Consider the following 10,190-nt stretch of genomic DNA (forward strand, 5'->3'; position numbering starts at 1 on the left):
TCTAACGTTGAGTACTGGTGATGGTTGCACAACTCCATGAGTATATTAAAAGCCACTGAAGATGTACACTTTAAAGGAGTTAATTTTATGATATGTGAATTATATCTTAATAAACTTGCTAAAAAATATTAACTTAAAAAAGACACCATGGAAGCTACTTTAGATAGTCACTTAAAACCCCCTTCCAAATAAGTTGAGAAATTTTATTTCTGTTCTACTATTAAAAAAAAAAAAATACAACCCCTCTATGACTCACTGTGAAAAAAAATAATGAGGTAAAAGAATAGGCATTTTCCAACATTTTTCTGTTATAGCAAATGACAATTGGAAGGTTTATTAAAGGTCAAAGGGGCACTGTTTTTCTAGAAATATTTTTTTAAACTGCTTGAAATCCCAGACAATAAGTGTTGATTGTACAAGCAGACAAGCACAGATGGATATGAAAAAGTACCACTGCAGGACTTCCCTGGTGGCGCAGTGGTTGAGAGTCCGCCTGCCGATGCAGGGGACGCGGGTTCGTGCCCCGATCTGGGAAGATCCCACATGCCGCGGAGCGGCTGTGCCCGTGAGCCATGGCCGCTGAGCCTGCGCATCCGGAGCCTGTGCTCCGCAACGGGAGAAGCCACAACAGTGAGAGGCCTGCGTACCACAAAAACAAAACAAAACAAAAAAAGTACCACTGCAATGCCAACTTGATATTTGGTAATTTCTGCCTAGAACAGAGTGCTATACTTTCTCTTTTTCTTTTGTTTAGTCTTTTCCCCAACTAGAAACAACTATGAGAGCCATAGAGTAAATTCTCTTGTGGGTGAGCTCGTGAAGGCCATCGTGGAATGGGGAACACTGATGTAGTGGCACACAGATCTATCAAGCTGCTACATCCAGCTACAACCAGACTAGTGTATCTGACCAGACAGCTCAACCAAGACATGAAAAAATGTCACATCTATATTTCTTCCCAGGAGAACGTGCATTATATTTTATAGATTATTTATTTTTTAAATTTTTGTCTGTGTTGTGTCTTTGTTTCTGCACGTGGGCTTTCTCTAGTTGTGGCGAGCAGGGGCTACTGTTTGTTGTGGTGAGTGAGCTTCTCGTTGCGGTGGCTTCTCTTGTTGCGGAGCATGGGCTCTAGGCACACAGGCTTCAGTAGTTGTGGCTCACAGGCTCAGTAGTTGTGGCTCATGGGCTCTAGAGTGCAGGCTCAGTAGTTGTGACACACAGTCTTAGTTGCTCCACAGCATGTGGGATCTTCCTGGACCAGGGCTGGAACCCATGTCCCCTGCATTGGCAGGCAGATTCTTAACCACTGCACCACAAGGGATCTTCAGATCTTCTGAAGAATTCAGTGTATTGAAAAAATAAAGAAGTTGACTGAATACCTAAGCAGCAATGCTAATGGCTCAAAAAGCCTAATTTTTTTAGTTTTTTGAGGGATCTCCTATTGTTTTCCACAGTGGCTGCACCAATTTATGTTCCCACCAACAGTGTACAAGGGTTCTGTTTAATCCACATCCTCGCCAACATTTATTTGTGTTCTTTTTGATGATAGCCGTTCTGACAAGTGTGAAGTGATATCTCATTGTGGTTTTGATTTGCATTTCCCTTGTGATTAGTGATACGGAGTATCTTTTCATGTGCCTGGTGGCCATCTGTATGTCTTCTTTGGAAAAATGTCTGTTCAGATCATCTGCCCATTTTTTCATTGGGTTGTTTTTTGTTGTTATTATTGTTGTTGAGTTGTATGAGCTGTTTATATATTTTGGATATTAACCCGTTATTAGCCATATCATTTGCAAATATTTTCTCCCATTCAGTAGGTTGTTTTTTCATTTTGTTTATGGTTTCCTTTGCTGCATGAAAGCTTTTAAGTTTAATTAGGTCCCATTTGTTTATTTTTGCTTTTATTTCCTTTGCTTTAAGAGACTGATCCAAGAAAATATTGCTATGATTTATGTCAAAGAGTGTTCTACTTATATTTTTTTCCAGGAGCTTTATGGTTTCTGGTCTTACATTAGGTCTTTAATCCATTTTGAGTTTATTTTTGTATCTGGTTTCAGAGAATGTTCTAATTTCATTCCTTTATATGTAGCTATCCAGTTTTCCCAGCTCCACTTATTGAAAACACATCTTTTCTCCATTGTATAGTCTTGCCTCCTTTGTCATAGATTAATTGACTGTAAGTGTGTGGGTTTATTTCTGGGCTTTCTATTCTGTGCCATTGCTATATGTGTCTGTTTTTATTCCAGTACCATGCTGTTTTGGTTACCTTAGCTTTGTAGTATAGTCTGAAGTCAGGGAGCATGATTCCTCCAGCTCTGTTCTTTCTCAAGATTCTTTTGGCTATTCAGGGGCTTTTGTGTTTCCATACAAATTTTTAAATTTTTCTAGTTCTGTGAAAAATGTCATTGGTATTTTGAAGGAATTGCATTGAATCTGTAGATTGCCTTGGATAGTATGGTCATTTTAACAATATTGATTCTTCCAATCCAAGAACATGGTATATCTTTCCATCTGTTTGTGTCATCTTCAGTTTCTTTCGTCAGCATCTTATAGTTTTGAGGGTACAATTATTTTGCCTCCTTAATTAGGTTTACTCCTAGGTATTTCATTCTTTTTGAGGTGTTGGTAAATAGGATTGTTTCCTTAATTCACTTTCTGATAGTTCATTATTAGTGTATAGAAATGCAACAGATTTCTGTATATTAATTTTGTATCCTGCAATTTTATCAGATTTATTGATGAGCTCTAGTAGTTTTCTGGTGGCATCTTTATGTTCTATGTATAGTATCATGTCACTTGCAAATAGTGACAGTTTTACTTCTTCCTTTCTAATTTGGATTCCTTTTATTTCCTTCTACCATATGACCCAGCAATTCCACTCCTGGGTATATATCTGAAAAAAACAAAAACACTAATTTGAAAAGATACATGCACCCCAGTGTTCATAGCAGCATTATTTACAGTTGCCAAGATGTGGAAGCAACCTAAGTGTCCATCAACAGATGAATAGATAAAGAAGATGTGGTATATATATATATATACACAATGGAATACTACTCCACCATAAAAAAGAATGAAATTTTGCCATTTGCAGCAACATGGATGAACTTGGAGGGCATTACACAAAGTAAAATAAGTCAGACAGAGAAAGACAAATACTGTATGTTAACACTTACATGTGAAATCTAAAGAATACAATAAACTAGTGAATATAAGAAAAAAGAAGCAGACTCACAGATATAGAGAACAAACTACTGGTTACCAGTAGGGAGAGGGAAGGGAGGACAGGCAAGATGGGGTAGGGGATTAAGAAGTACAAACTATTAGGTATAAAATAAACTACAAGGAGGGAATCCCATGGTGGTCCAGTGGTTAGGACTCCATGCTTTCACTGCTGAGGGCCCAGGTTTAATCCCTGGTCAGGAAACTAAGATCCCACAAGCCATGCAGTGCACCCCCCCCCAAAAAAAAAAACTACAAGGATATATTGTACAATACAGGGAATATAGCCAATACTTTATAATAACTATAAATGGAGCATAATTTTTAAAATTGTGAATTACTCTACTATATACCTGTAACATATAACATTGTACATCAACTATACTTCAATAAAAAATTAAATTAAAAAATTAAAATATTGGCTATATATATATATTTAAAAGCCTGCTTTTACTAGAATGGTAAATTGTACTTTCTAGTTTACACAGCACATTCACAGGCATTACCTTATTTGAGTCTCTTGATGAACCTTGATTTAGGTAGGGTTTGTGCCTGTATATCTATTATGGAGATGAGGAAATAATCTCAGTGGTTGAAACTCACTTCAGGTCCCATGTCTAGTAGGTGTCTTAGCCAAAAATTGAACCTTTGTAACTGACTTCTGTGCAGGGTTCCTTTTATTGTACGCTGATGCCACCATCAACCACGTGCTTTGTGAATAGTCCTCCAGAACCACTTTGGTGAGGAAGTTGCTTCTGATCTTCTAAGAACACTTGATTGCAGGTCCTGTTGGAGCCATCATGCCATCAGGTTCCAATGATCCCAATTCCAGCTTTAATCTCATTGCAAAGCATATCATTTCTTCAATATTTATTGTGTTTCACATTATCACTTCCACTTTTACTATCTCATATCTGCTTAGTACTTCTATCTTATTTCATCCTTCCCCTCCCTATGGGAGACATTAAAGCAGTAGTTAAAAGCATTGACTTTGGAGTCAGGTGGGACACAAATTTTATAAGATTATCCTGGTTTTGTCACTTATTAACTTTTGAACTTGTACACATTACTTAACCTAATGGGGCTCAATTTTCTTATACAGGCAGACCTCGTTTTATTGTGCTTCACTTTACTGCACTTTGCAGATACCTTTTTTTTTTTTTAAAAAAAGTTGAGGGTTTGTGGCAGCCCTGTGTCCAGGAAGTCTGTTGGCGCCATTTTTCCAATGGCATTTGCTCACATCATGTCCCTGTCACATTTTGGTAATCCTTGCAGTATTTCAAACTTTTTCATTATTATTATATTTGTTATGGTGATGTGTGATTAGTGATCTGTGATGTTAGTGTTGTCATTGTTTTAGGGCCACAAACTGTGCCCATATAAGACAGGGAAGTTAATCGATAAATGTGTGTGTTCTGAGTGCTCCACCCACTGGCCATTTCCTCGACTCTCTCCCTCCCCTCAGGCCTCCCTATTCCCTGAGACACAACAGTATTGAAATTAGGCCAGTAGGTAATCCTACAATTACCTCTAAGTGTGAAAGGAAGAGTCACACATTTCTCACTTTAAATCAAAAGCCAGAAATGATTAAGCTTAGTGAAGAAGGTATGTTAAAATCCAAGACTGGCCACAAGCTAGGCCTCTGGCACCAAACAGTTAACCAAGTTGCAAATGCAAAGGAGAAGTTCTTGAAGGAAAATAAAAGTGCTACTCCAGTGAACACACAAAAGATAAGAAAGTGAAACAGCCTTATTGCTGATCTGGAGAAAGTTTTAATGGTCTGGATAAAAGGTCAAAGCAGCCACAACATTCCTTTAATCCACAGCCTAATCTAGAGCAAGGCCCTAACTCTTCAATTCTGTGAAGGTTGAGAGAGGTGAACAAGCTGCAGAAGAAGAAAAGTTTGAAGCTAGCAGAGTTTGGTTCACGAGGTTTAAGGAAAGAAGCCGTATATATAACATAAAAGTGCCAGGTGAAGCAGCAAGTGCTGATATAGAAGCTGCAGCAAGTTATCCAGAAGATCTGGCTAAGACCATTAATGAAAGTGGCTACACTAAACAACAGAATTTCAATATAGATGAAACAGCCTTCTATTGGAAGAAGATGCCATGTAGGACTTTCATAGCTAGATGGGAGAAGTCAATGCCTAGTTTCAAAGCTTCAAAGGACAGGCTGACTTTCCTGTTAGGGGTCAGTGTAGCTGGTGACTTTCAGTTGAAGCCAATGTTCAATTGCCATTCTGAAACTCCTAGGGCCCTTAAGAATTATGCTAAATCTACCCTTCTTGTGCTCTATAAATGGAACAACAAAGCCTGGATGACAGCACATCTGTTGACAACATGGTTTACTAAATATTTTATTTCCATTAGTTCATGTCTTTTATTAACCAATATACAGTTACTTGTGTTCTGGTTTGTTGAAACAATCGGTCAGACAACATTTGCCACAGTAATGTCTGTCAATTGGTTGGCCATAAAAACTCCAGCACCATATTCATCTGAAGGGCGCTCTCGACGAAGGCGACTGACTTTGCCATTCTCATCCACCTTATAGTGTTTCAGGACAGCCAGCTTAACCTTCTTTCTCTTATGCTTATTCTTGGGAGTGTTGTAAGACTTCTTCCTCTTCTTAGCACCACCACGAAGTCTCAACACAATATGAAGAGTGGACTCCTTTTGAATGTTGTAGTCAAACAAAGTACGTCCATCTTCCAGTTGCTTGCCAGCAAAGATCAGTCTTAGCTGGTCAGGGGAAATTCCTTCCTTGTCCTGGATCTTAGCCTTTACATTTTCTGTTGTATCCAAGGGTTCGACCTCGAGAGTGACGGTCTTCCTGTCAGGGTCTTCACGAAAATCTGCAAACTGGCGGCGGTGCCACTGCAGATGGCGGATCCAAAAGAAAGGGTGCCGCACCGGCCCACAGGCTACTAAATATTTTAAGCCCACTTACTGCTCTGAAAAAAAGAATCATTTCAAAACATTACTGCTCACTGACAAAGCACCTGGTCACCCAAGAGCTGTGATGGAGATGTACAAGGAGATTCATGTTGTTTTCCTGCCTGCTAACACAACATCCGTTCTGCAGCCCATGGATCAAGGGCATTTCAACATTCAAGTTTTACTATTTAAGGAATACATTTCCTAAGGCTATAGCTGCCCATAGATAGTGATTCTCTGATGGACCTGGGCAAAGTAAATTGAAAACCTTCTGGAAAGGAAGGGATCACATCTGTGATTCATGTGAAGGGGTCAAAATATCAACAATCACAGGGGTGTGGAAGAAGTTGATTCCAACCCTCATGGATGACTCTGTGGGGTTCAAGACCTCAGTGGAGGAAGTTATTGCATTTGTGGTGGAAATAGCAAGAGAACTAGAATTAGAAGTGGAGCGTGAAGATGTGACTGGATTGCTGCAATCTCATGATAAAACCTTAATGGATGAGGAGTTGCTTCTTATGGATGAGCAAAGAAAGTGGCTTGAGATGGAACCTACTTCTGGTGAAGATGCTGTGAAGATTGTTGAAATGACAACAAAGATTTAGAATATGACATCAACTTAGTTGATAAAGCAGCAGGGTTTGAGAGGATTGACTCCAATTTTGAAAGAAGTTCTACTGTGGGTCAAATGCTATCAGACAGCATTGCATGCTACAGAGAAATCGTTTGTGAAGGGAAGAGTCAATCAATGCAGCAAACTTCATTGTTGTCTTATTTTAAGAAAGTGCCACGGCCACCCCAGCCTTCGGCAACCATCACCCTGATCAGTCAGCAGCCACCAACATCGAGGCAAAAAGATTACAACTCTCTGAAGGCTTAGATTATGGTTAGCATTTTTTAGCGATAAAGTATTTTTAAATTAAGGTACAAACATCATTTTTTTTAGACAGAAAGATATTGCACACTTAGTAGACTACAGTACAGTGTAAACATAACTTTTATATGCACTGAGAAACCAAAGAATTCACATGACTTGCTTTATCACCATATTCGCTTTATGGCAGTGGCCTAGAACCAAACTTGCAACATCTCTGAGGCAAGCCTATGTGTAGCATAGAGAGAGGAACCAAATCCCCTTCAAATGTTGTAATATTTGAATGTAAGGTGTCAGTCTAATTCATCATCCGAATAATCAGAGGGCCACAGGTGCACACGGGATTGCTGTGGGCAGCCAGGACCTAGGGCGCCCTTCCTAAACGACGCGTGTGTGGAGTGGGACCAGCACACTGTCTGGGTCATAGCAAGGGCTTCACACATGCTGTTCTCTCGGACTCAGACACTCCTCTTCCCACTCTTCCCTGGCCGGCTTCTCCTCATTCTTCAGGTCACAGTTTAAATGCCACCTCTTCATAGATGCCATCCCTCACTATCCTGTCCAGGACATCCTTTTCTTTTCTTTCATAAAACTTATTGCAGGCATGAATGAAATAATGCCATTTGCAGCAACATGGATGGACCTGGAGATTATCATACTAAGTGAAGTAAGTCAGACAGAGAAAGATAAATATTTTGTGATATCGCTTATATGCGGAATCTTAAAAGAAAATGAACTTACAAAACAGACTCAGAGACTTACAGAGCAAACTTAAGGTTATGGCGGTGGGGAGGGCAGGGTGCAGGGGGAGGGATAGATTGGGAGTTTGGGATTGACATGTACACACTGCTATATTTAAAATAGATAACCGACAAGGACCTACTGTAAAAAAAAAACAAAGGAAACTTATTGCAGGCATGTATTTGTGTACTTGTTGGTTGCCTCTTTCTCTTTTCTGCTGGAAGCTCCATTTCGGCAGAGACCATATCTGTTTCATTCCCCAGTGTATTCCCAGAGGCTTGCTTACTTCTTGGTAGACATTCAAATAGTTTATGGAATGAATAAATGAATGTATGAATATTCATTCCTTTTCCCTGTACTAGAGGTTCTCAATTAGGATGGTTTTGCCCCCTAGGGAACATTTGGCGATGTCTGGAGACGTTTTTGGATATCACAGTTGGAGGGAGGTTGCTACTAGCATGTAGTGGGTAGAGTCCAGGGATGCTGCTAAACATTCTACAGTGCACGGAGCAGCCCCCTGCAATGAAGAATTACCCAACCCCAATGTCAGTAGTGATGAGGTCTAGGAATCCTGCCCTATACCCAACGATGTAAGAAATTTCGTTACCCTGAGTGGCTGTACTGATAAAGCTTCTTGTGTTTTAATCTTAAGGATGCGTATCATTAAAACGGTGAAAGAGGTCGACTAGACTCGTTCTGTATCTCAAGAAGTAAGCAGTAGATGACACTAGAAGATATCTTAATTTACTGTTAAAGTTCCTTGTAGGTGAGTCTTCTTATTTGTTTACAGTTTATCATGGTTAATTTCATCCCCTTTCTACACATACTTATTTTTGTACTAAACTAGATGTATGAAAATTATATAGCAGTGTTAGACATACAGTCTGGCCTAATATGTGCAAGGTCCTCTAATGTGTACAGAGTTAAGTCCCTCACAGGCTTTGTCCTCAGTAAGCTTACACTCCTTGACTAATCCCACATGAATATCTCATTCTGGCAGCCTCAGACCATCACTTGGAGTAGTTTATCATTATTCAGGATTTCCTAGGTCCTGAGTAGGTACGTCACTAGAGGAGCGTGATGCATGGCCTTGTCATGCGTGTATGAAGACAGAATCCTGTTTGGCCTTCAGCCATCTAGAGTTTAAGCCCACGGAATGGAAAGCCCACATTCTTACAACGTTGTAGTAAACAGTGAATCTGTGTTTCAGTTCAGTTAAAGCCCAAAGGATCACAGGGAACATGTCAAATGTTATGGATGATTTTTGCTATGGGAAATGTAGCAGACCATTTCTGCAACTTGCATTTGTCAGGCGCTACTTGTCTATCAGGCACTGTGATAAGCAGTGGGGAGAAGAAGAGTGAAACACAGTCCTGCACAGGAGGGAGAGGAGCTCAGGATGTTCCCTGTCTCAGCAGACTGCGTCTTCATTCACCCGGTTGCCCAGGCTGCAAAACTTGGGATCATTCTTTTTCGTTTTTTAAAGTATTTTTAAAATAAATTTATTTATTTTATTTTTGGCTGCGTTGGGTCTTCGTTGCTGTGCACAGGCTTTCTCTAGTTGTGGCGAGCGGGGCCTGCTCTTCGTTGCGGTGCACGGGCTTCTCATTGCAGTGGCTTATCTTGTTGTGGAGCACAGGTTCTAGGCGCGCGGGCTTCAGTAGTTGTGGCTTGTGGGCTCTAGAGCGCAGGCTCAGTAGTTGTGGCGCGCGGGCTTATTTGCTCCGCGGCATGTGGGATCTTCCCGGGCCAGGGCTCGAACCCGTGTCCCCTGCATTGGCAGGCGGATTCTTATCCACTGAGCCACCAGGGAAGCCCTGGATCATTCTTGACTCCTTGCTCTCACCCCTGTATACAGTCCATCAGCAAACTGTGTTGACTCCATCTCAGACATGTCCACTTCTTCCACAGCCCCCTCTACCAAACCATGTAAACCATCGTTAGCTCTCTCCTGGACTGTTACAATCGTCTGATAACTGGTCATGTTTCTTCCACCCTCTGAATTTTGATTTATGTACTTCAGGAGAGTGTGGCTCTTATAAAATAGAAGTCAGACTTGCCATTCCTCTACTATCTTCCCATTGCCAGTAGAATAAAATCTAAACTTAGATGGTCAAGCTTATGCCAGTCTCTCTGACCACCTCTCCTCCTACTTCTACTGTCCCCTCTACTAAAGCCCTAATATACCAGTTTCATACCAACTGACCTCATCAACTGATATTAGCTTAGCACACTTGGGAGCAGTTCAGTTAGACGTTGGCTTCACCCTCAAAATGTTGAGCATCTGTGGGGGAGATAGATCAGGTTAACATAGCCATGAGATGTACTGGGTCAGTACATGGTTTCTGATGATATGGGGAAGACTTTCTGGAGGAAAAAATCAAGCTCTGTCTTGGAAAATAAAAGAGGCTACA

The 10,190-nt window shown here is 40.5% G+C and overlaps 1 pseudogene; it reads right to left on the reverse strand.

The window, feature by feature from the left end:
* Positions 1 to 5,599: 5,599 nt before the first annotated feature.
* On the reverse strand, positions 5,600 to 9,760 carry LOC111164566 (ubiquitin-ribosomal protein eS31 fusion protein pseudogene; annotated as a pseudogene).
* Between the last annotated feature and the right edge of the window lie 430 nt (positions 9,761 to 10,190).

The sequence above is a fragment of the Delphinapterus leucas genome, chromosome X (assembly GCF_059928025.1).
Source record: "Delphinapterus leucas isolate spDelLeu-1000000601 "Yukka" chromosome X, BTC_Dleu_Yukka2, whole genome shotgun sequence".
Classification (NCBI taxonomy): domain Eukaryota; kingdom Metazoa; phylum Chordata; class Mammalia; order Artiodactyla; family Monodontidae; genus Delphinapterus; species Delphinapterus leucas.